Source organism: Dendropsophus ebraccatus, chromosome 2, assembly GCF_027789765.1.
Source record: "Dendropsophus ebraccatus isolate aDenEbr1 chromosome 2, aDenEbr1.pat, whole genome shotgun sequence".
NCBI classification, from domain to species: domain Eukaryota; kingdom Metazoa; phylum Chordata; class Amphibia; order Anura; family Hylidae; genus Dendropsophus; species Dendropsophus ebraccatus.
Genome location: NC_091455.1, coordinates 219,419,500 through 219,446,091, shown reverse-complemented (window position 1 = coordinate 219,446,091; position 26,592 = coordinate 219,419,500). Strand labels below are relative to the sequence as shown.

Genomic DNA, 26,592 nt, shown 5'->3' with positions numbered 1-26,592 from the left:
GGGAGAGATTCATCAGACATGGTGTAAAGTGAAACTGGCTCAGTTGCCCCTAGCAACCAATCAGATTCCACCTTTCATTCCTCACAGACTCTTTGGTTGCTAGGGGCAACTGAGCCAGTTTCACTTTACACATGTTTGATGAATCTCTCCCACAGTGTATATACTGCTTACACAGACGCACAGTATATATATCCTGCAAACACAGACACACATACAGTCACATATACACATACCCACCACTGGGAGTTGTTGTTGTCCTACCAGAGCAGCACAGGAGCATGCTGGGAGTTGTTGTCCTACCACACAGCGCCACATAGGAGTATGCTGGGAGTTGTTCTCCTACCACACAGAGCCACATAAGAGTATGCTGGGAGTTGTTGTCCTACCACACAGAGCCACATAGGAGTATGCTGGGAGTTGTTGTCCTACCACACAGAGCCACATAGGAGTATGCTGGGAGTTGTTGTCCTATCACACAGAGCCACATAGGAGTATGCTGGGAGTTGTTGTCCTACCACACAGAGCCACATAGGAGTATGCTGGGAGATGTTGTCCTACCACACAGGAGTATGCTGGGAGATGTCCTACCACTCAGAGCCACACAGGAGTATGCTGGGAGTTGTTGTCCTACCACACAGAGCCACAAAGGAGCATGCTGGGAGATGTTGTCCTACCACACAGGGGCATGCTGGGAGATGTTGTCCTACCACACAGAGCACTAGCACACACAGAGCACACACAAACTCCACTAACACACACAGACAGAGATAGATATACTCCCAGTCACACTGCAGCAGTAGTGGAGGATGTCTCTGCCCATGAGGAGAAGCAGGTAGAGCGGAGGATCACACTGCTGATGTCTCCGTCGGGGGAGGGGGCGGGGTTATGGGCCTCTGTGAGCTGGGAGACGCTGTGGGGGGCGGGGGATGGGGGCCAGGCTGCAGTCACATGTCCGGGGAGAAGAGCTTCCTCGGCTGCTGTGCTGAGGCAGGGCCGTATTTATGGCCTCAGGGGAATGCAGGTGGCGCCCCCTTCCTGCCGGGAGTGCACAGCGCCCTGTGCGGCCGCACTGCTCGCACACCCCTAAGGCCGGCCCTGGGGGTCACTCATCTTTCCTAGCATCCTGCATAATAGGGTCACTCAGCTTCCCTGGCATCCTGTATAATGGGGTCACTCAGATTCCCTTGCATCCTGTATAATGGGTTGACCCAGCTTCCCAGCATCCTGTATAATGGGGTCACCCAGCTTCCCAGCATCCTGTATAATGGGGGTCACTCAGCTTCCCTGGCATCCTGTATAATGGGGTCACTCAGCTTCCCTTACATTCTTTATATTGGGGTCATTCAACTTCCCTAGCATCCTGTATAATAAGGTCACTCAGCATCCCTGGCATCCTATATAATGGGGTCACTCAGCTTCCCTGACATCCTGTATAATGGGGTCACTTAGCTTTCCCAACATCCTGTATAATGGGGTCACCAGCTTCCCTGGCATCCTGTATAATGGGATCAGACAGCCTCCCTGGCATCCTGTATAATGGGATCAGACAGCCTCCCTGGCATCCTGTATAATGTGGTCACTCAGCTTCCCTGGCATCCTGTATAATGGGGTCATTCAGCTTCCCTGGCATCCTGTATAATGGGGGTCACCAGCCTCCCTGGAATCCTGTATAATGGGGTCACACAGCCTCCCTGGTATCCTGTATAATGGGGTCACTCAGCTTCCCGGCATCCTGTATAATGGGGTCACTCAGCTTCCCTGCATCCTGTATAATGGGGTCACTCAGCTTCCCAGCATCCTGTATAATGGGGTCACCCAGCTTTGCCAGCATCCTGTATAATGGGGTCACTCAGCTTTCCTGGCATCCTGTATAATGTGGTCACTCAGCTTCCCTGGCATCCTGTATAATGGGGTCACTCAGCTTCCCTGCATCCTATATAATGGGGTCACTCAGCTTCCCAGCATCCTGTATAATGGAGGTCACTCAGCTTCCCAGCATCCTGTATAATGGGGTCACTCAGCCTCCCTGGCATCCTGTATAATGGGGTCACTCAGCTTCCCTGGCATCCTGTATAATGGGGTCACTCAGCTTCCCAGCATCCTGTATAATGGGGTCACCCAGCTTTGCCAGCATCCTGTATAATAGGGTCACCCAGCTTTCCTGGCATCCTGTATAATGTGGTCACTCAGCTTCCCTGGCATCCTGTATAATGGGGTCACTCACCTTCCCTGACATCCTGTATAATGGGGTCACTCAGCTTCCCTGACATCCTGTATAATGGGGTCACTCAGCTTCCCTGACATCCTGTATAATGGGGTCACTCAGCTTCCCTGGCATCCTGTATAATGGGGTCACTCAGCTTCCCAGCATCCTGTATAATGGTGTCACACAGCTATCCTGGCATCCTGTATAATGGGGTCACTCAGCTTCCCTGGTATCCTGTATAATGGGGTCACTCAGCTTCCCTTGCATCCTGTATAATGGGGTCACCAGGTTTTCCAGCATCCTTTTTAATGTGGTCACTCAGCTTCCCTGGCATCCTGTATAATGGGGTCACTCAGGCTCAGCTTCCTGGCATCCTGTATAATGGGGTCACACAGCTTCCCTGGCATCCTGTATAATGGGGTCACTCAGCTTCCTGGCATCCTGTATAATGGGGTCACTCAGCTTCCCTGGCATCCTGTATAATGAGCTCACTCATTTTCCCTGGCATCCTGTATAATGGGGTCACTCAGGCTCAGCTTCCCTGGCATCCTGTATAATGGGGTCACACAGCTTCCCTGGCATCCTGTATAATGGGGTCACCAGGTTTCCTGGCATCCTGTATAATGGGGTCACTCAGCTTCCCTGGCATCCTGTATAATGGGGGTCACTCAGGTTCCCTGGCATCCTGTATAATGGGGGTCACCCAGCTTCCCTAGCATCCTGTATAATGGGGTCACTCAGCTTCCCTGCATCCTGTATAACGGGGGTCACTCAGCTTCCCTGGCATCCTGTACAATGGAAATATTATAAGATGCCCAGTTGGAATGAAAGGAAAACTGCTTTAATAGAAGCTGCTGATCGCTCCTGGTAGCCGTTACCTCCTCTTCCCAGCGTCGCTCCTCCGATGCTTGTTAATCACAATGGGTTTTTTTAACTTTAACTTTAATTTACAAATTTTGTAAAGTTAGTCTGACGTGCGCATGAGTGTAGGAGGCCACATGCAGGGGCAGTGGTGCAGTGGGGGCCCAGGAACGCCCACAGGGCCCCTAACATACTAATAGCAATGGGATGTACAGGCATCAGAGGAGCGACGCTGGGGAGAGGCGGTAAGGGGCTTTAACTAGTATATGGGGGGATTACCTACTATAGGGGCACTATTGGGGGAGTATATAGTATATCTGGCAGTACAAGGAGGAGTTACCTACTAAAGGGGGCACTATTGGGGGAGTATATAGTATATCTGGCAGTACAAGGAGGAGTTACCTACTAAAGGGGGCACTATTGGGGGACACTATTATAGTAGCGCTCTCGAATTAAGGTTGATTTAATACTGGATGGGCTACAATAGGGGGCGTTATAACCATTTGGGGCACTATGGATGGGAAGCTTGTATAGAGGTGGGCAGGTGGTGTAATAAAAGTGCAGTGTTTTCTGGTGTATAGACGCTCCTGGTTCTCGGGTGTATAGATGGGCCTGGTTCTCTGGTGTATAGTTGGGCCTGGTTCTCAGGTGTATAGACGCTCCTGGTTCTCGGGTGTATAGATGGGCTTGGTTCTTGGGTGTATAGATGGGCTTGGTTCCCGGGTGTATAGATGGGCCTGGTTCTTGGGTGTATAGATGGGCTTGGTTCCCGGGTGTATAGACGCTCCTGGTTCTCGGGTGTATAGATGGGCCTGGTTCTCTGGTGTATAGTTGGGCCTGGTTCTCAGGTGTATAGACGCTCCTGGTTATCGGGTGTATAGACGGGCCTGGTTCTCTGGTGTATAGATGCTCCTGGTTCTCGGGTGTATAGACGCTCCTGGTTCTCGGGTGTATAGATGGGCTTGGTTCTTGGGTGTATAGATGGGCTTGGTTCCCGGGTGTATAGATGGGCCTGGTTCTTGGGTGTATAGACGGGGCTGGTGCTCGGGTGAATAGATGGGCCTGGTTCTCGGGTGTATAGACGGGGCTGGTTCTCGGGTGTATAGATGCTCCTGGTTCTCGGGTGTATAGACGGGGCTGGTTATCGGGTGTATAGATGGGCCTGGTTCTCAGGTGTATAGATGGGCCTGGTTCTCGGGTGTATAGTTGGGCCTGGTTCTCGGGTGTATAGATGGGCCCGGTTCTCGGGTGTATAGTTGGGCCTGGTTCTCGGGTGTATAGACGCTCCTGGTTCTCGGGTGTATAGATGGGCCTGGTTCTTGGGTGTATAGATGGGCCTGGTTCCCGGGTGTATAAATGCTCCTGGTTCTTGGGTGTATAGATGGGCTTGGTTCCCGGGTGTATAGATGCTCCTGGTTCTTGGGTGTATAGACGGGGCTGGTTCTCGGGTGTATAGATGGGCCTGGTTATCGGGTGTATAGACGGGGCTGGTTATCGGGTGTATAGATGGGCCTGGTTCTCGGGTGTATAGATGGGCCTGGTTCTCGGGTGTATAGATGCTCCTGGTTCTCGGGTGTATAGATGGGCATGGTTCTCGGGTGTATAGATGGGCCTGGTTCTCGGGTGTATAGATGGGCCTGGTTCTCGGGTGTATAGATGGGCCTGGTTATCGGGTGTATAGACGGCACTGGTTCTCGGGTGTATAGATGGGCCTGGTTCTCGGGTGTATAGATGGGCCTGGTTCTCGGGTGTATAGACGCTCCTGGTTCTCGGGTGTATAGATGCTCCTGGTTCTTGGGTGTATAGATGGGCCTGGTTCTCGGGTGTATAGACAGGGCTGGTTCTCGGGTGTATAGACAGGGCTGGTTCTCGGGTGTATAGATGGGCCTGGTTCTCGGGTGTATAGATGGGCCTGGTTCTCGGGTGTATAGATGCTCCTGGTTCTCAGATGTATAGATGGGCATGGTTCTAGGGTGTATAGATGCTCCTGGTTCTCGGGTGTATTGATGCTCCTGGTTCTCGGGTGTATAGATGGGCCTGGTTCTCGGGTGTATAGATGCTCCTGGTTCTCGGGTGTATAGATGGGCGTGGTTCTCGGGTGTATAGACGCTCCTGGTTCTAGGGTGTATAGACGGCGCTGGTTCTCGGGTGTATAGACAGGCCTGGTTCTTGGGTGTATAGATGCTCCTTGTTCTCGGGTGTATAGTTGGGCCTTTTTCTCTGGTGTATAGATGCTCCAGGTTCTCGGGTGTATAGATGGGCCTGGTTCTCGGGTGTATAGACGGGGCTGGTTCTCGGGTGTATAGATGCTCCTTGTTCTCGGGTGTATAGTTGGGCCTTTTTCTCGGGTGTATAGATGGGCCTGGTTCTCGGGTGTATAGATGGGCCTGGTTCTCGGGTGTATAGATGGGCCTGGTTCTCGGGTGTATAGATGGGCCTGGTTCTCGGGTGTATAGATGGGCCTGGTTCTCGGGTGTATAGATGGGCCTGGTTCTCGGGTGTATAGATGGGCCTGGTTATCGGGTGTATAGATGGGCCTGGTTCTCGGGTGTATAGATGGGCCTGGTTATCGGGTGTATAGATGGGCCTGGTTCTTGGGTGTATAGACGGGGCTGGTTCTCGGGTGTATAGATGCTCCTCGTTCTCGGGTGTATAGATGCTCCTGGTTCTCGGGTGTATAGACGGGCCTTGTTCTCGGGTGTATAGATGGGCCTGGTTCTCGGGTGTATAGACGCTCCTGGCTCTCGGGTGTATAGATGGGCCTGGTTCTCGGGTGTATAGATGGGGCTGGTTCTCGGGTGTATAGATGGGCCTGGTTCTCGGGTGTATAGATGGGGCTGGTTCTCGGGTGTATAGATGGGCCTGGTTCTCGGGTGTATAGATGCTCCTGGTTCTCGGGTGTATAGATGGGCCTGGTTCTCGGGTGTATAGATGGGCCTGGTTCTCGGGTGTATAGACGGGGCTTGTTCTCGGGTGTATAGATGCTCCTGGTTCTCGGGTGTATAGATGGGCCTGGTTCTTGGGTGTATAGATGGGCCTGGTTCTCGGGTGTATAGTTGGGCCTTGTTCTTGGGTGTATAGACAGGGCTGGTTCTCGGGTGTATAGACGGGGCTGGTTCTCGGGTGTATAGTTGGGCCTGGTTCTCGGGTGTATAGATGGGCCTGGTTCTCGGGTGTATAGACGGGGCTGGTTCTCGGGTGTATAGATGCTCCTGGTTCTCGGGTGTATAGACGCTCCTGGTTCTCGGGTGTATAGACGGCACTGGTTCTCGGGTGTATAGATGCTCCTGGTTCTCGGTGTATAGATGGGCCTTGTTATCTGGTGTATAGACGCTTCGGGTTCTCGGGTGTATAGATGGGCCTGGTTATCTGGTGTATAGATGGGCCTGGTTCTTGGGTGTATAGATGCTCCTGGTTCTCGGGTGTATAGACGCTCCTGGTTCTCGGGTGTATAGATGGGCCTGGTTATCTGGTGTATAGATGGGCCTGGTTATCTGGTGTATAGATGGGCCTGGCTCTTGGGTGTATAGATGCTCCTGGTTCTCGGGTGTATAGACGGGCCTGGTTCTTGGGTGTATTGACGCTCCCGGTTCTCGGGTGTATAGATGCTCCTGGTTCTCGGGTGTATAGTTGGGCCTGCTTCTCGGGTGTATAGATGCTCCTGGTTCTCGGGTGTATAGACGGGCCTGGTTCTTGGGTGTATTGACGCTCCCGGTTCTCGGGTGTATAGATGCTCCTGGTTCTCGGGTGTATAGTTGGGCCTGCTTCTCGGGTGTATAGATGCTCCTTGTTCTCGGGTGTATAGTTGGGCCTGGTTCTCGGGTGTATAGACGCGCCTGGTTCTCGGGAGTATAGATGGGCCTGGTTCTCGGGTGTATAGACGCTCCTGGTTCTCGGGTGTATAGATGGGCCTTGTTCTTGGGTGTATAGATGGGCCTGGTTCTCGGGTGTATAGATGGGCCTGGTTATCGGGTGTATAGATGGGCCTGGTTATCGGGTGTATAGATGGGCCTGGTTATCGGGTGTATAGTTGGGCCTGGTTCTCGGGTGTATTGATGGGCCTGGTTCTTGGGTGTATAGATGCTCCTGGTTCTCGGGTGTATAGACGCTCCCGGTTCTCGGGTGTATAGATGCTCCTGGTTCTCTGGTGTATAGATGCTCCTTGTTCTCGGGTGTATAGATGCTCCAGGTTCTCGGGTGTATAGACGCTCCTGGTTCTCGGGTGTATAGACGCTCCTGGTTTTTGGATGTATACCTGCTCCTGGTTCTCGGGTGTATAGATGGGCCTGGTTCTCGGGTGTATAGATGGGCCTGGTTCTCGGGTGTATAGACGCTCCTGGTTCTCGGGTGTATAGATGCTCCTGGTTCTCGGGTGTATAGACGCTCCTGGTTTTTGGGTGTATACCTGCTCCTGGTTCTCGGGTGTATAGACGGGCCTGGTTCTCTGGTGTATAGATGGACCTGGTTTTCGGGTGTATAGACAGGGCTGGTTCTCGGGTGTATAGACGCTCCTGGTTCTCGGGTGTATAGACGCTCCTGGTTCTCGGGTGTATAGACGCGCCTGGTTCTCGGGTGTATAGACGCTCCTGGTTCTCGGGTGTATAGATGCTCCTGGTTCTCGGGTGTATAGATGCTCCTTGTTCTCGGGTGTATAGACAGGGCTGGTTCTCGGGTGTATAGATGCTCCTGGTTCTCGGGTGTAAAGATGCTCCTGGTTCTTGGGTGTATAGACGGGCCTTGTTCTCGGGTGTATAGATGCTCCTGGTTCTCGGGTGTATAGATGCTCCTTGTTCTCGGGTGTATAGACAGGGCTGGTTCTCGGGTGTATAGATGCTCCTTGTTCTCAGATGTATAGATGCTCCTGGTTCTCGGGTGTATAGATGCTCCTGGTTCTCGAGTGTATAGTTGGGCCTGGTTCTCGGGTGTATAGATGCTCCTTCTTCTCGTTGTATAGATGGGCCCGGTTCTAGGTGTATAGATGCTCCTGGTTCTCGGGTGTATAGTTGGGCCTGGTTCTCGGGTGTACAGTTGGGCCTGGTTCTCGGGTGTATAGATGCTCCTTGTTCTCGGTGTATAGATGGGCCTGGTTCTCGGGTGTATAGACAGGGCTGGTTCTCGGGTGTATAGACGCTCCTGGTTCTCGGGTGTATAGATGGGCCTTGTTCTTGGGTGTATAGATGGGCCTGGTTCTCGGGTGTATAGATGGGCCTGGTTCTCGGGTGTATAGATGGGCCTGGTTATCGGGTGTATAGATGGGCCTGGTTCTCGGGTGTATAGATGGGCCTGGTTATTGGGTGTATAGATGGGCCTGGTTATCGGGTGTATAGACGGGCCTGGTTCTCTGGTGTATAGATGCTCCTGGTTCTCGGGTGTATAGACGCGCCTGGTTCTCAGGTGTATAGATGGGCCTGGTTCTCGGGTGTATAGACTGGCCTGGTTCTCGGGTGTATAGATGGGCCTGGTTCTCGGGTGTATAGACGGGGCTGGTTCTCGGGTGTATAGACGGGGCTGGTTCTCGGGTGTATAGACGGCACTGGTTTTTGGGTGTATAGATGGGCCTGGTTCTCGGGTGTATAGATGCTCCTGGTTCTCGGGTGTATAGATGGCACTGGTTCTCGGGTGTATAGATGCTCCTGGTTCTCGGGTGTATAGATGCTCCTGGTTCTTGGGTGTATAGATGCTCCTGGTTCTTGGGTGTATAGACGGGCCTGGTTCTCGGGTGTATAGATGCTCCTGGTTCTCGGGTGTATAGACAGGGCTGGTTCTCGGGTGTATAGATGCTCCTGGTTCTCGGGTGTATAGATGCTCCTGGTTCTCGGGTGTATAGATGGGCCTGGTTCTCGGGTGTATAGATGCTCCTGGTTCTCGGGTGTATAGATGGCACTGGTTCTCGGGTGTATAGATGCTCCTGGTTCTCGGGTGTATAGATGCTCCTGGTTCTTGGGTGTATAGATGCTCCTGGTTCTTGGGTGTATAGACGGGCCTGGTTCTCGGGTGTATAGATGCTCCTGGTTCTCGGGTGTATAGACAGGGCTGGTTCTCGGGTGTATAGATGCTCCTGGTTCTCGGGTGTATTGATGCTCCTGGTTCTCGGGTGTATAGTTGGGCCTGGTTCTCGGGTGTATAGATGCTCCTGGTTCTCGGGTGTATAGACAGGGCTGGTTCTCGGGTGTATAGATGCTCCTGGTTCTTGGGTGTATAGATGGGCCCGGTTCTCGGGTGTATAGATGCTTCTGGTTCTCGGGTGTATAGTTGGGCCTGGTTCTCGGGTGTATAGATGCTCCTGGTTCTCGGGTGTATAGACAGGGCTGGTTCTCGGGTGTATAGATGCTCCTGGTTCTCGGGTGTATAGATGCTCCTGGTTCTCGGGTGTATAGATGCTCCTGGTTCTTGGGTGTATAGATGCTCCTGGTTCTCGGGTGTATAGACAGGGCTGGTTCTCGGGTGTATAGATGCTCCTGGTTCTCGGGTGTATTGATGCTCCTGGTTCTCGGGTGTATAGACGGCACTGGTTCTCGGGTGTATAGATGCTCCTGGTTCTCGGGTGTATAGATGCTCCTGGTTCTTGGGTGTATAGATGCTCCTGGTTCTCGGGTGTATATATGCTCCTGGTTCTCGGGTGTATAGATGGGGCTGGTTCTCGGGTGTATAGATGCTCCTGGTTCTCGGGTGTATAGACAGGGCTGGTTCTCGGGTGTATAGATGCTCCTGGTTCTCGGGTGTATAGATGGGTCTGGTTCTCGGGTGTATAGATTCTCCTTGTTCTCGGGTGTATAGATGCTCCTGGTTCTCGGGTGTATAGACAGGGCTGGTTCTCGGGTGTATAGATGCTCCTGGTTCTCGGGTGTATAGATGGGCCCGGTTCTCGGGTGTATAGATGCTCCTGGTTCTCGGGTGTATAGATGGGGCTGGTTCTCGGGTGTATAGATGCTCCAGGTTCTCGGGTGTATAGATGGGCCCGGTTCTCGGGTGTATAGATGCTCCTGGTTCTCGGGTGTATAGATGCTCCTGGTTCTCGGGTGTATAGTTGGGCCTGGTTCTCGGGTGTATAGATGCTCCTGGTTCTCGGGTGTATAGATGGGGCTGGTTCTCGGGTGTATAGATGCTCCTGGTTCTCGGGTGTATAGACAGGGCTGGTTCTCGGGTGTATAGATGCTCCTGGTTCTCGGGTGTATAGATGGGTCTGGTTCTCGGGTGTATAGATTCTCCTTGTTCTCGGGTGTATAGATGCTCCTGGTTCTCGGGTGTATAGATGCTCCTGGTTCTCGGGTGTATAGATGCTCCTGGTTCTCGGGTGTATAGATTCTCCTTGTTCTCGGGTGTATAGATGCTCCTTGTTCTCGGTGTATAGACAGGGCTGGTTCTCGGGTGTATAGATGCTCCTGGTTCTCGGGTGTATAGATGGGCCTGGTTCTCGGGTGTATAGACGGGGCTGGTTCTCGGGTGTATAGACGGGGCTGGTTCTCGGGTGTATAGACGGCACTGGTTTTTGGGTGTATAGATGGGCCTGGTTCTCGGGTGTATAGATGCTCCTGGTTCTCGGGTGTATAGATGGCACTGGTTCTCGGGTGTATAGTTGGGCCCGGTTCTCGGGTGTATAGATGCTCCTGGTTCTCGGGTGTATAGTTGGGCCTGGTTCTCGGGTGTATAGATGGGCCCGGTTCTCGGGTGTATAGATGCTCCTGGTTCTCGGGTGTATAGTTGGGCCTGGTTCTCGGGTGTATAGATGCTCCTGGTTCTCGGGTGTATAGACAGGGCTGGTTCTCGGGTGTATAGATGCTCCTGGTTCTTGGGTGTATAGATGGGCCCGGTTCTCGGGTGTATAGATGCTTCTGGTTCTCGGGTGTATAGTTGGGCCTGGTTCTCGGGTGTATAGATGCTCCTGGTTCTCGGGTGTATAGACAGGGCTGGTTCTCGGGTGTATAGATGCTCCTGGTTCTCGGGTGTATAGATGCTCCTGGTTCTCGGGTGTATAGATGGGTCTGGTTCTCGGGTGTATAGTTGGGCCTGGTTCTCGGGTGTATAGATGGGCCTTGTTCTCGGGTGTATAGATGCTCCTTCTTCTCGGTGTATAGATGGGCCCGGTTCTCGGTGTATAGATGCTCCTGGTTCTCGGGTGTATAGTTGGGCCTGGTTCTCGGGTGTATAGTTGGGCCTTGTTCTCGGGTGTATAGATGCTCCTTGTTCTCGGTGTATAGATGGGCCTGGTTCTCGGGTGTATAGATGCTCCTGGTTCTCGGGTGTATAGACGCTCCTGGTTCTCGGGTGTATAGATGGGCCTTGTTCTTGGGTGTATAGATGGGCCTGGTTCTCGGGTGTATAGATGGGCCTGGTTCTCGGGTGTATAGATGGGCCTGGTTATCGGGTGTATAGATGGGCCTGGTTATCGGGTGTATAGATGGGCCTGGTTATCGGGTGTATAGACGCGCCTGGTTCTCGGGTGTATAGATGGGCCTGGTTCTCGGGTGTATAGACTGTCCTGGTTCTCGGGTGTATAGATGGGCCTGGTTCTCGGGTGTATAGACGGGGCTGGTTCTCGGGTGTATAGACGGGGCTGGTTCTCGGGTGTATAGACGGCACTGGTTTTTGGGTGTATAGATGGGCCTGGTTCTCGGGTGTATAGACAGGGCTGGTTCTCGGGTGTATAGATGCTCCTGGTTCTCTGGTGTATAGACAGGGCTGGTTCTCGGGTGTATAGATGCTCCGGGTTCTTGGGTGTATAGATGCTCCGGGTTCTTGGGTGTATAGATGCTCCTGGTTCTCGGGTGTATAGATGCTCCTGGTTCTCGGGTGTATAGACAGGGCTGGTTCTCGGGTGTATAGATGCTCCTGGTTCTTGGGTGTATAGATGGGCCCGGTTCTCGGGTGTATAGATGCTCCTGGTTCTCGGGTGTATAGATGCTCCTGGTTCTCGGGTGTATAGATGCTCCTGGTTCTCGGGTGTATAGTTGGGCCTGGTTCTCGGGTGTATAGATGGGCCTGGTTCTCGGGTGTATAGATGGGTCTGGTTCTCGGGTGTATAGATGCTCCTGGTTCTCGGGTGTATAGACGGGCCTGGTTCTCGGGTGTATAGATGCTCCTGGTTCTCGGGTGTATAGACAGGGCTGGTTCTCGGGTGTATAGATGTTCCGGGTTCTTGGGTGTATAGATGCTGCTGGTTCTCAGGTGTATAGATGCTCCTGGTTCTCGGGTGTATAGACAGGGCTGGTTCTCGGGTGTATAGACAGGGCTGGTTCCTGGGTGTATAGATGCTGCTGGTTCTCGGGTGTATAGATGCTCCTGGTTCTCGAGTGTATAGATTCTCCTGGTTCTCGAGTGTATAGATGCTCCTGGTTCTCGGGTGTATAGATGGGCCTGGTTCCCGGGTGTATAGACGGGCCTGGTTCTCGGGTGTATAGATGCTCCTGGTTCTCGGGTGTATAGACAGGGCCGGTTCTTGGGTGTATAGATGCTCCTGGTTCTCGGGTGTATAGATGGGCCTGGTTCTCGGGTGTATAGACGGGCCTGGTTCTCGGGTGTATAAATGGGCCTGGTTCTCGGGTGTATAAATGCTCCTGGTTCTCAGGTGTATAGACAGGGCTGGTTCTCGGGTGTATAGATGCTCCTGGTTCTCGGGTGTATAGATGCTCCTGGTTCTCGGGTGTATAGACAGGGCTGGTTCTCGGGTGTATAGATGCTCCTGGTTCTCAGGTGTATAGATGGGCCTGGTTCTCGGGTGTATAGATGGGCCTGGTTCTCTGGTGTATAGACAGGGCTGGTTCTCGGGTGTATAGATGCTCCTGGTTCTCGGGTGTATAGACAGGGCTGGTTCTCTGGTGTATAGTTGCTCCTGGTTCTCGGGTGTATAGACAGGGCTGGTTCTCGGGTGTATAGATGCTCCTGGTTCTCGGGTGTATAGACAGGGCTGGTTCTCGGGTGTATAGACGCTCCTGGTTCTCGGGTGTATAGATGCTCCTGGTTCTTGGGTGTATAGATGGGCCTGGTTCTCGGGTGTATAGACAGGGCTGGTTCTCGGGTGTATAGATGCTCCTGGTTCTCGGTGTATAGACGCTCCTGGTTCTCGGGTGTATAGATGCTCCTGGTTCTCGGGTGTATAGACAGGGCTGGTTCTCGGGTGTATAGATGCTCCTGGTTCTCGGGTGTATAGATGGGCCTGGTTCTCAGGTGTATAGATGCTCCTGGTTCTCGGGTTTATAGACAGGGCTGGTTCTCGGGTGTATAGATGCTCCTGGTTCTCGGGTGTATAGATGCTCCTGGTTCTCGGGTGTATAGATGCTCCTGGTTCTCGGGTGTATAGATGCTCCTGGTTCTCGGGTGTATAGATGCTCCTGGTTCTCGGGTGTATAGACAGGGCTGGTTCTCGGGTGTATAGACAGGGCTGGTTCTCGGGTGTATAGACAGGGCTGGTTCTCGGGTGTATAGATGGGCCTGGTTCTCAGGTGTATAGATGCTCCTGGTTCTCGGGTGTATAGATGGGCCTGGTTCTCAGGTGTATAGATGCTCCTGGTTCTCGGGTGTATAGATAGGGCTGGTTCTCGGGTGTATAGATGCTCCTGGTTCTCGGGTGTATAGATGGGCCTGGTTCTCGGGTGTATAGACAGGGCTGGTTCTCGGGTGTATAGACGCTCCTGGTTCTCGGGTGTATAGACAGGGCTGGTTCTCGGGTGTATAGACGCTCCTGGTTCTCGGGTGTATAGACAGGGCTGGTTCTCGGGTGTATAGATGCTCCTGGTTCTCGGGTGTATAGATGGGCCTGGTTCTCGGGTGTATAGATGGGCCTGGTTCTCGGGTGTATAGATGGGCCTGGTTCTCGGGTGTATACATGGGGCTGGTTCTTGGGTGTATAGATGCTCCTGGTTCTCGGGTGTATAGACAGGGCTGGTTCTCGGGTGTATAGACAGGGCTGGTTCTCGGGTGTATAGACAGGGCTGGTTCTCGGGTGTATAGATGCTCCTGGTTCTCGGGTGTATAGACAGGGCTGGTTCTCGGGTGTATAGATGGGCCTGGTTCTCGGGTGTATAGATGGGCCTGGTTCTCGGGTGTATAGACAGGGCTGGTTCTCGGGTGTATAGATGCTCCTGGTTCTCCGGTGTATAGATGTTTACATGTTTGAGTCAGGGTCTGGAGACAGAGGACCAGTAGTCCTGGTCTTTCTCTACAGCCAGAGACTCTCCGATAGGGTCCCGGCACTAGGAGAGGGGTGTAGTGAGGACATAATAGAGTATACCGGAGGCCTCCCTATCTTATCTGTGTACATATATCACACCTAGGATTATTGCCTCCGACTCCCATCTGTGACCTACACCCTTACTGAAGGCCACAGCCTCTTCTATCTGCCAACCACAAGGATTCCTCCAGCAATTAGAAAAAATACAGACATTGCTTAGCTACTGTACCGCACGTCCTCCGCAGGTCTTGGGGCCATATGATCAGTAGATGATCACTGTGCCCCCCTCAAACATAGCACCCTCCTCACTGTGGTAGTGCCACCCACCATAATTCCCCCCAGTGGTCTTGCTCAGTACTAGTGGGCCCTTAAGTGCATCTTTGTGCCCCCAGTTGGTTATGAAGCCCCTTTAGTTTTGTGCTTCAGGGCCCCTGGTGCAGGGCTCCTATCCTGGTGTCTCACAGGCTGTACCCCTAGATGGCAGCTTTAACTTCGGGGAGTTCTGGGCACTGGAGGATAGAGGTGAGGATAGGAGGTGAGGATAGGAGGTGAGGATAGGAGATGAGGATAGGAGGTGAGGATAGGAGGTGAGGATAGGAGGTGAGGATAGGAGGTGAGGATAGGAGGTGAGGATAGGAGGTGAGGATAGGAGGTGAGGATACTAGATGGGGATAGGAGGTGAGGATAGGAGGTGAGGATACTAGATGGGGATAGGAGGTGAGGATAGGAGGTGAGGATAGGAGGTGAGGATAGGAGGTGAGGATAGGAGGTGAGGATAGGAGATGAGGATAGGAGGTGAGGATAGGAGATGAGGATAGGAGGTGAGGATAGGAGGTGAGGATAGGAGATGAGGATAGGAGGTGAGGATAGGAGGCGAGGATAGGAGGTGAGGATAGGAGGTGAGGATAGGAGGTGAGGATAGGAGGTGAGGATAGGAGATGAGGATAGGATATGGGGATAGGAGATGGGGATAGGAGGTGAGGATAGGAGGTGAGGATACTAGATGGGGATAGGAGGTGAGGATAGGAGGTGAGGATAGGAGGTGAGGATAGGAGGTGAGGATAGGAGATGAGGATAGGAGGTGAGGATAGGAGGTGAGGATAGGAGATGAGGATAGGAGGTGAGGATAGGAGGCGAGGATAGGAGGTGAGGATAGGAGGGGAGGATAGGAGGTGAGGATAGGAGGTGAGGATAGGAGATGAGGATAGAGGTGAGGATAGGAGGTGAGGATACTAGATGGGGATAGGAGGTGAGGATAGGAGATGAGGATAGAGGTGAGGATAGGAGGTGAGGATAGGAGGTGAGGATAGGAGGTGAGGATACTAGATGGGGATAGGAGGTGAGGATAGGAGGTGAGGATAGGAGATGGGGATAGGAGGTGAGGATAGGAGGTGAGGATAGGAGGTGAGGATAGGAGGTGAGGATAGGAGATGAGGATAGGAGGTGAGGATAGGAGGTGAGGATAGGAGGTGAGGATAGGAGATGAGGATAGGAGGTGAGGATAGGAGATGAGGATAGAGGTGAGGATAGGAGGTGGGGATAGGAGGTGAGGATAGGAGGTGAGGATAGGAGATGGGGATAGGAGGTGAGGATAGGAGGTGAGGATAGGAGGTGAGGATACTAGATGGGGATAGGAGGTGAGGATAGGAGGTGAGGATAGGAGGTGAGGATAGGAGGTGAGGATAGGAGGTGAGGATACTAGATGGGGATAGGAGGTGAGGATAGGAGGTGAGGATAGGAGGTGAGGATAGGAGGTGAGGATAGGAGGTGAGGATAGGAGGTGAGGATAGGAGATGAGGATAGAGGTGAGAATAGGAGGTGAGGATACTAGATGGGGATAGGAGGTGAGGATAGGAGATGAGGATAGAGGTGAGGATAGGAGGTGAGGATAGGAGGTGAGGATAGGAGGTGAGGATAGGAGGTGAGGATAGGAGGTGAGGATAGGAGACGGGGATAGGAGGTGAGGATACTAGATGGGGATAGGAGGTGAGGATAGGAGGTGAGGATAGGAGGTGAGGATAGGAGGTGAGGATAGGAGATGGGGATAGGAGGTGAGGATAGGAGGTGAGGATAGGAGATGGGGATAGGAGGTGAGGATAGGAGATGGGGATAGGAGGTGAGGATAGGAGGTGAGGATAGGAGGTGAGGATAGGAGGTGAGGATAGGAGATGGGGATAGGAGGTGAGGATAGGAGGTGAGGATAGGAGATGAGGATAGGAGGAGAGGATAGGAGGTGAGGATAGGAGGTGAGGATAGGAGGTGAGGATAGGAGGTGAGGATAGGAGATGGGGATAGGAGGTGAGGATAGGAGGTGAGGATAGGAGGTGAGGATAGGAGGTGAGGATAGGAGGTGAGGATAGGAGATGAGGATAGGAGGTGAGGATAGGAGATGAGGATAGGAGGTGAGGATAGGAGGCGAGGATAGGAGGCGAGGATAGGAGGTGAGGATAGGAGGTGAGGATAGGAGATGAGGATAGGAGGTGAGGATACTAGATGGGGATAGGAGGTGAGGATACTAGATGGGGATAGGAGATGAGGATAGGAGATGAGGATAGGAGGTGAGGATAGGAGGTGAGGATAGGAGGTGAGGATAGGAGATGGGGATAGGAGGTGAGGATAGGAGGTGAGGATAGGAGGTGAGGATAGGAGATGGGGATAGGAGGTGAGGATATGAGGTGAGGATAGGAGGTGAGGATAGGAGGTGAGGATACTAGATGGGGATAGGAGGTGAGGATAGGAGGTGAGGATACTAGATGGGGATAGGAGGTGAGGATAGGAGGTGAGGATACTAGATGGGGATAGGAGGTGAGGATAGGAGGTGAGGATAGGAGGTGAGGATAGGAGGTGAGGATACTAGATGGGGATAGGAGGTGAGGATAGGAGGTGAGGATAGGAGGTGAGGATACTAGATGGGGATAGGAGGTGAGGATAGGAGGTGAGGATAGGAGGTGAGGATAGGAGGTGAGGATAGGAGGTGAGGATAGGAGGTGAGGATAGGAGGTGAGGATACTAGATGGGGATAGGAGGTGAGGATAGGAGGTGAGGATAGGAGGTGAGGATAGGAGGTGAGGATAGGAGGTGAGGATAGGAGGTGGGGATAGGAGATGAGGATAGGAGGTGAGGATAGGAGGTGAGGATAGGAGATGAGGATAGGAGGTGAGGAGCATGGCGGATTAAATGTACCCTGGGCCCCGGCTGTCCACCCAACCTGGCCCCCCCCCCCCCCCCTCTGTCAATTCGCCCACATTATAATCTGCTACTGCGCCCCCCCCCCCCCCCCCCCCACTGTCCCAATAAACACTGTCTGCCTCCCCTCCCTGCTGGCCCCAATAAACATAATGTTTGGTCCCTTGCTGCTACCCCCAGTAAGCATTGCCCACCCCACCTCCACTGCCCCCAATAAACATATCGCCACCTCACCTGGTCCCCTGATGTTGCCCCCCCCAAGGTCACAGCAGCACAGAGGATGTCAGGAGAGGAGGGTGTTGATCTATAGGGGAGGTCCCAGCAGCACAGAGGATGTCAGGAGAGGAGGGTGCTAATCCTATAGGAGATAGTCTCCCTTTATAGGTGGTCTCCCTCTCCCCCCCTTATAGCTGGTCCCCCTCTTTCCCCCCTTATAGATGGTCCCACCTCTTTCCCCCCTCTTATAGATGGTCCCCCTCTTTCCCCCCTCTTATAGATGGTCCCCCTCTTTCCCCTCTATAGATGGTCTCCCCCTTATGGATAGTCCCCCTCTTTCCCCTTTATAGATGGTCCCCCTCTTCCCCCCTTATAGATGGTCCCCCTCTTCCCCCTTATAGATGCTCCCCCTCTTCCCCCCTTATAGATGGTCCCCCTCTTCTCCCCTTATAGATGGTCCCCTCTTCCCCCCTTATAGATGGTCCCCCTCTCCCCCCTTATGGATAGTCCCCCCTCTCCCCCCTCCCTTATAGATGGTCCCCCTCTCCCCCCTCCCTTTATAGATAGTCCCCCTCTCCCTCCTCCCTTATAGATGGTCCCCCCTCTCCCCCCTCCCTTATAGATGGTCCCCCTCTCCCCCCTCCCTTTATAGATGGTCCCCCTCTCCCCCCTCCCTTTATAGATGGTCCCCCTCTCCCCCCTCCCTTTATAGATGGTCCCCCTCTCCCCCCACTATTATAGATGGTCCCCCTCTCCCCCCACCCTTATAGATGGTCCCCCTCTTCCCCCCTTATAGATGGTCCCCCTCTTCCCCCCTTATAGATGGTCCCCCTCTCCCCCCTTATGGATAGTCCCCCTCTCCCCCCCTCCCTTATAGATGGTCCCCCTCTCCCCCCTTATGGATAGTCCCCCTCTCCCCCCTCCCTTATAGATGGTCCCCCCTCTCCCCCCCCTCTTATAGATGGTCCCCCTCTCCCCCCTCCCTTATAGATGATCCCCCTCTCCCCCTCCCTTTATAGATAGTCCCCCTCTCCCCCCTCCCTTATAGATGGTCCCCCTCTCCCCCCTCCCTTTATAGATGGTCCCCCTCTCCCCCCACCCTTATAGATGGTCCCCCTCTCCCCCCTTCCTTATAGATGGTCCCCCTCTCCCCCCTTATGGATAGTCCCCCTCTCCCCCCTCCCTTATAGATGGTCCCCCTCTCCCCCCACCCTTATAGATGGTCCCCCTCTCCCCCCTTATAGATAGTCCCCCTCTCCCCCCTCCCTTATAGATGGTCCCCCTCTCCCCCCCTCCCTTTATAGATAGTACCCCTCTCCCCCCTTCCTTATAGATGGTCCCCCTCTCCCCCCTCCCTTATAGATGGTCCCCCTCTCCCCCCTCCCTTTATAGATGGTCCCCCTCTCCCCCCACCCGTATAGATGGTACCCCTCTTCCCCCCTTATAGATGGTCCCCCTCTTCCCCCCTTATAGATGGTCCCCCTCTCCCCCCTTATGGATAGTCCCCCTCTCCCCCCTCCCTTATAGATGGTCCCCCTCTCCCCCCTTATGGATAGTCCCCCTCTCCCCCCTCCCTTATAGATGGTCCCCCTCTCCCCCCCCCCCTTATAGATGGTCCCCCTCTCCCCCCTTCCTTATAGATGGTCCCCCTCTCCCCCCTCCCTTATAGATGGTCCCCCTCTCCCCCCCTTATGGATAGTCCCCCTCTCCCCCCACCCTTATAGATGGTCCCCCTCTCCCCCCACCCTTATAGATGGTCCCCCTCTCCCCCCTTATAGATGGTCCCCCTCTCCCCCCTCCCTTATAGATGGTCCCCCTCTCCCCCCCTTATAGATGGTCCCCCTCTCCACCCTTATAGATGGTCCCCCTCTCCCCCCCACCCTTATAGATGGTCCCCCTCTCCCCCCTTATAGATGGTCCCCCTCTCCCCCCTTATGGATAGTCCCCCTCTCCCCCCTCCCTTATAGATGGCCCCCCCCCTTTCCCCCCCTTTATAGCTGGTCCCCCTCTCCCCCCCCCCCTTATAGATGCCCCCCAGTGAGTAAATAACACAAAAATAACAAAATATAACTCACCTACCCTGCGTTCCCCCGTCGATCCTCTCTCCGGCTGCCTCCGTCTGATGCGCGGCTGCCGGGGGTGTCCGGTCCTCTCCCCGGCAGCGCGCGCATCACACAGCTCCTAGTGCCGCCTGGGCCCTGACTTCCGGTACGTGCGCTCCCAGTACAGGGCCCCAGGCGGCAGTAGGAGCTGTGTGATGCGTGCGCTGCCGGGAAGAGGAACGGACACCCCCGGCAGCCGCGCATCAGACGGAGGCAGCCGGAGACTCTTGTGACCGCAAGCGAAACAATGCTTGCGGTCACAAGAGTGCAGTGGCGAGGGGGCCTCCCGGGCGGCATTATAATGTGGGTGGCAAGGCATGGGCCCCCCCAGAGCCTTGGGCCCCGGGCGGCCGCCCAAACCGCCTACATTATAATCCGCCATTGGTGAGGATACTAGATGGGAATAGGAGGTGAGGATAGGAGGAGAGGATAGGAGGTGAGGATAGGAGGTGAGGATAGGAGGCGAGGATAGGAGGTGAGGATAGGAGGTGAGGATAGGAGGTGAGGATAGGAGATGGGGATAGGAGGTGGGGATAGGAGATGGGGATAGGAGGTGAGGATAGGAGGTGAGGATAGGAGATGAGGATAGGAGGTGAGGATAGGAGGTGAGGATAGGAGATGAGGATAGGAGGTGAGGATAGGAGGTGAGGATAGGAGGTGAGGATAGGAGGTGAGGATACTAGATGAGGATAGGAGGTGAGGATAGGAGGTGAGGATAGGATATGGGAATAGGAGGTGAGGATAGGAGATGAGGATAGGAGGTGAGGATAGGAGGTGAGGATAGGAGATGGGGATAGGAGATGGGGATAGGAGGTGAGGATAGGAGGTGAGGATAGGAGGTGAGGATAGGAGGTGAGGATAGGAGGTGAGGATAGGAGATGGGGATAGGAGGTGAGGATAGGAGGTGAGGATACTAGATGGGGATAGGAGGTGAGGATAGGAGGTGAGGATAGGAGGTGAGGATAGGAGGCGAGGATAGGAGGTGAGGATAGGAGATGAGGATAGGAGGTGAGGATAGGAGGTGAGGATAGGAGGTGAGGATAGGAGGTGAGGATAGGAGGTGAGGATAGGAGGTGAGGATAGGAGGTGAGGATAGGAGGTGAGGATACTAGATGGGGATAGGAGGTGAGGATAGGAGGTGAGGATAGGAGATGGGGATAGGAGGTGAGGATAGGAGGTGAGGATAGGAGGTGAGGATAGGAGATGAGGATAGAGGTGAGGATAGGAGGTGAGGATAGGAGGTGAGGATAGGAGGTGAGGATAGGAGGTGAGGATAGGAGATGGGGATAGGAGGTGAGGATAGGAGGTGAGGATACTAGATGGGGATAGGAGGTGAGGATAGGAGGTGAGGATAGGAGGTGAGGATAGGAGGTGAGGATAGGAGGTGAGGATAGGAGGTGAGGATAGGAGGTGAGGATAGGAGGTGAGGATAGGAGATGTGGATAGGAGGTGAGGATACTAAATGGGGATAGGAGGTGAGGATAGGAGGTGAGGATAGGAGGTGAGGATAGGAGGAGAGGATAGGAGGTGAGGATAGGAGGTGAGGATAGGAGGTGAGGATACTAGATGGGGATAGGAGGAGAGGATAGGAGGTGAGGATAGGAGGTGAGGATAGGAGGAGAGGATAGGAGGTGAGGATAGGAGGTGAGGATAGGAGGTGAGGATACTAGATGGGGATAGGAGGTGAGGATAGGAGATGGGGATAGGAGGTGAGGATAGGAGGTGAGGATAGGAGATGGGATAGGGAGGTGGAGGGATAGAGGCGAGGATAGGAGGTGAGGATAGAGGTGAGATAGGAGGTGGAGGGATAGGAGGTGAGGATAGGAGATGAGGAGTAGAGGTGAGGATAGGAGGTGAGGAATACTAGATGGGATAGGAGGTTAGGATGAGGAGATGAGGATAGAGGTGAGGATAGGAGGTGAGGATAGGAGGTGAGGATAGGAGGTGAGGATACTAGATGGGGATAGGAGGTGAGGATAGGAGGGTGAGGATAGGGAGATGGGGATAGGAGGTGAGGATAGGAAGGTGAGGATAGGAGGTGAGGATAGGAGTGAGGGATAGGAGGATGAGATAGGAGGTGAGGATAGGAGGTGAGATAGGAGGTGAGGATAGGAGATGAGGATAGGAGGTGAGGATGGAGATGAGGATAGAGGTGAGGATAGGAGGTGGGGGATAGGAGGTGAGGATAGGAGGTGAGGATAGGAGATGGGGATAGGAGGTGAGGATAGGAGGTGAGGATAGGAGGTGAGGATACTAGATGGGGATAGGAGGTGAGGATAGGAGGTGAGGATAGGAGGTGAGGATAGGAGGTGAGGATAGGAGGTGAGGATAGGAGGTGAGGATACTAGATGGGGATAGGAGGTGAGGATAGGAGGTGAGGATAGGAGGTGAGGATAGGAGGTGAGGATAGGAGGTGAGGATAGGAGGTGAGGATAGGAGATGAGGATAGAGGTGAGAATAGGAGGTGAGGATACTAGATGGGGATAGGAGGTGAGGATAGGAGATGAGGATAGAGGTGAGGATAGGAGGTGAGGATAGGATGTGAGGATAGGAGGTGAGGATAGGATGTGAGGATAGGAGGTGAGGATAGGAGGTGAGGATAGGAGATGGGGATAGGAGATGGGGATAGGAGGTGAGGATAGGAGGTGAGGGATAGGAGATGAGGATAGGATGTGAGGAGAGGAGGTGAGGTATAGGAGGTGAGGATAGGAGGTGAGGATAGGAGACGGGGATAGGAGGTGAGGATACTAGATGGGGATAGGAGGTGAGATAGGAGGTGAGGATGAGGAGGTGAGGATAGGAGGTGAGGATAGGAGATGGGATAGGAGGTGAGGATAGGAGGTGAGGATAGAGATGGGGATAGGAGTGCGGATAGGAGGTGGGGATAGGAGGTGAGGATAGGAGGTGAGGATAGGAGGTGAGGATAGGAGGTGAGGATAGGAGATGGGGATAGGAGGTGAGGATAGGAGGTGAGGATAGGAGATGAGGATAGGAGGAGAGGATAGGAGGTGAGGATAGGAGGTGAGGATAGGAGGTGAGGATAGGAGGTGAGGATAGGAGATGGGGATAGGAGGTGAGGATAGGAGTTGAGGATAGGAGGTGAGGATAGGAGGTGAGGATAGGAGGTGAGGATAGGAGGTGAGGATAGGAGGTGAGGATAGGAGGTGAGGATAGGAGATGAGGATAGGAGGTGAGGATACTAGATGGGGATAGGAGGTGAGGATACTAGATGGGGATAGGAGATGAGGATAGGAGATGGGGATAGGAGGTGAGGATAGGAGGTGAGGATAGGAGGTGAGGATAGGAGATGGGGATAGGAGGTGAGGATAGGAGGTGAGGATAGGAGGTGAGGATAGGAGATGGGGATAGGAGGTGAGGATAGGAGGTGAGGATAGGAGGTGAGGATAGGAGGTGAGGATACTAGATGGGGATAGGAGGTGAGGATAGGAGGTGAGGATACTAGATGGGGATAGGAGGTGAGGATAGGAGGTGAGGATACTAGATGGGGATAGGAGGTGAGGATAGGAGGTGAGGATAGGAGGTGAGGATACTAGATGGGGATAGGAGGTGAGGATAGGAGGTGAGGATAGGAGATGAGGATAGGAGGTGAGGATAGGAGGTGAGGATAGGAGGTGAGGATAGGAGGTGAGGATACTAGATGGGGATAGGAGGTGAGGATAGGAGGTGAGGATAGGAGGTGGGGATAGGAGATGAGGATAGGAGGTGAGGATAGGAGGTGAGGATAGGAGATGAGGATAGGAGGTGAGGAGCAGTGGCGGATTAAATGTACCCTGGGCCCCGGGCTGTCCACCCAACCTGGCCCCCCCCCCCCCCCCTCTGTCAATTCGCCCACATTATAATCTGCTACTGCGCCCCCCCCCCCCCCCCCCCCCCCCCACTGTCCCCAATAAACACTGTCTGCCTCCCTCCCTGCTGGCCCCAATAAACATAATGTTTGGTCCCTTGCTGCTACCCCCAGTAAGCATTGCCCACCCCACCTCCACTGCCCCCAATAAACATATCGCCACCTCACCTGGTCCCCTGATGTTGCCCCCCCCAAGGTCACAGCAGCACAGAGGATGTCAGGAGAGGAGGGTGTTGATCTATAGGGGAGGTCCCAGCAGCACAGAGGATGTCAGGAGAGGAGGGTGCTAATCCTATAGGAGATAGTCTCCCTTTATAGGTGGTCTCCCTCTTTCCCCCTCTATAGATGGTCCCCCTCTTTCCCCCCTCTATAGATGGTCCCCCTCTTTCCCCCCTTATAGATGGTCCCCCTCTTTCCCCCTCTTATAGATGGTCCCCCTCTTTCCCCCCTCTTATAGATGGTCCCCCTCTTTCCCCCTCTATAGATGGTCTCCCCCCTTATGGATAGTCCCCCTCTTCCCCCCTTATAGATGGTCCCCCCTCTTCCCCCCTTATAGATGCTCCCCCTCTTCCCCCCTTATAGATGGTCCCCCTCTTCTCCCCTTATAGATGGTCCCCCTCTTCCCCCCTTATAGATGGTCCCCCTCTCCCCCCTTATGGATAGTCCCCCTCTCCCCCCTCCCTTATAGATGGTCCCCCTCTCCCCCCTCCCTTTATAGATAGTCCCCCTCTCCCTCCTCCCTTATAGATGGTCCCCCTCTCCCCCCTCCCTTATAGATGGTCCCCCTCTCCCCCCTCCCTTTATAGATGGTCCCCCTCTCCCCCCTCCCTTTATAGATGGTCCCCCTCTCCCCCCTCCCTTTATAGATGGTCCCCCTCTCCCCCCACCCTTATAGATGGTCCCCCTCTCCCCCCACCCTTATAGATGGTCCCCCCTCTTCCCCCCTTATAGATGGTCCCCCTCTTCCCCCCTTATAGATGGTCCCCCTCCCCCTTATAGATGGTCCCCCTCTTCCCCCCTCCCTTATAGATGGTCCCCCTCTCCCCCCTCCCTTATAGATGGTCCCCCTCTCCCCCCTTATGGATAGTCCCCCTCTCCCCCCTCCCTTATAGATGGTCCCCCTCTCCCCCCCCTCTTATAGATGGTCCCCCTCTTCTCCCCTTATAGATGGTCCCCCTCTCCCCCCTTCCTTATAGATGGTCCCCCTCTCCCCCCTTATGGATAGTCCCCCTCTCCCCCCTCCCTTATAGATGGTCCCCCTCTCCCCCCACCCTTATAGATGGTCCCCTCTCCCCCCTTATAGATAGTCCCCCTCTCCCCCCTCCCTTATAGATGGTCCCCCTCTCCCCCCTCCCTTTATAGATAGTACCCCTCTCCCCCCTTCCTTATAGATGGTCCCCCTCTCCCCCCTCCCTTATAGATGGTCCCCCTCTCCCCCCTCCCTTATAGATGGTCCCCCTCTCCCCCCTCCCTTTATAGATGGTCCCCCTCTCCCCCCACCCTTATAGATGGTACCCCTCTTCCCCCCTTATAGATGGTCCCCCTCTTCCCCCCTTATAGATGGTCCCCCTCTCCCCCCTTATGGATAGTCCCCCTCTCCCCCCTCCCTTATAGATGGTCCCCCTCTCCCCCCTTATGGATAGTCCCCCTCTCCCCCCTCCCTTATAGATGGTCCCCCTCTCCCCCCCCCCCCTTATAGATGGTCCCCCTCTCCCCCCTTCCTTATAGATGGTCCCCCTCTCCCCCCCTCCCTTATAGATGGTCCCCCTCTCCCCCCCTTATGGATAGTCCCCCTCTCCCCCCACCCTTATAGATGGTCCCCCTCTCCCCCCACCCTTATAGATGGTCCCCCTCTCCCCCCTTATAGATGGTCCCCCTCTCCCCCCTCCCTTATAGATGGTCCCCCTCTCCCCCCCTTATAGATGGTCCCCCTCTCCCCCCTTATAGATGGTCCCCCTCTCCCCCCTCCCTTATAGATGGTCCCCCTCTCCCCCCCTTATAGATGGTCCCCCTCTCCACCCTTATAGATGGTCCCCCTCTCCCCCCACCCTTATAGATGGTCCCCCTCTCCCCCCCTTATAGATGGTCCCCCTCTCCCCCCTTATGGATAGTCCCCCTCTCCCCCCTCCCTTATAGATGGCCCCCCCCCTTTCCCCCCCTTTATAGCTGGTCCCCCTCTCCCCCCCCCCCCCTTATAGATGCCCCCCAGTGAGTAAATAACACAAAAATAACAAAATATAACTCACCTACCCTGCGTTCCCCCGTCGATCCTCTCTCCGGCTGCCTCCGTCTGATGCGCGGCTGCCGGGGGTGTCCGGTCCTCTCCCCGGCAGCGCGCGCATCACACAGCTCCTAGTGCCGCCTGGGCCCTGACTTCCGGTACGTGCGCTCCCAGTACAGGGCCCCAGGCGGCAGTAGGAGCTGTGTGATGCGTGCGCTGCCGGGAAGAGGAACGGACACCCCCGGCAGCCGCGCATCAGACGGAGGCAGCCGGAGACTCTTGTGACCGCAAGCGAAACAATGCTTGCGGTCACAAGAGTGCAGTGGCGAGGGGGCCTCCCGGGCGGCATTATAATGTGGGTGGCAAGGCATGGGCCCCCCCAGAGCCTTGGGCCCCGGGCGGCCGCCCAAACCGCCTACATTATAATCCGCCATTGGTGAGGATACTAGATGGGAATAGGAGGTGAGGATAGGAGGTGAGGATAGGAGGTGAGGATAGGAGGTGAGGATAGGAGGTGAGGATACTAGATGGGAATAGGAGGTGAGGATAGGAGGTGAGGATAGGAGGTGAGGATAGGAGGTGAGGATAGGAGGTGAGGATAGGAGGTGAGGATAGGAGGTGAGGATAGGAGATGGGGATAGGAGGTGAGGATAGGAGATGAGGATAGGAGGTGAGGATAGGATATGGGGATAGGAGGTGAGGATAGGAGGTGAGGATAGGAGGTGAGGATAGGAGGTGAGGATAGGAGGTGAGGATAGGAGGTGAGGA

General features: G+C 54.4%; 1 protein-coding gene across 1 annotated transcript in view; it reads left to right on the top strand.

Annotated features, from left to right (window-relative positions):
• Nucleotides 1–26,592, top strand: part of SMARCD3 (SWI/SNF related BAF chromatin remodeling complex subunit D3) — a 201,957-nt gene that overhangs the window by 1,072 nt on the left and 174,293 nt on the right. The gene's annotated exons all lie outside the window — the stretch shown is intronic.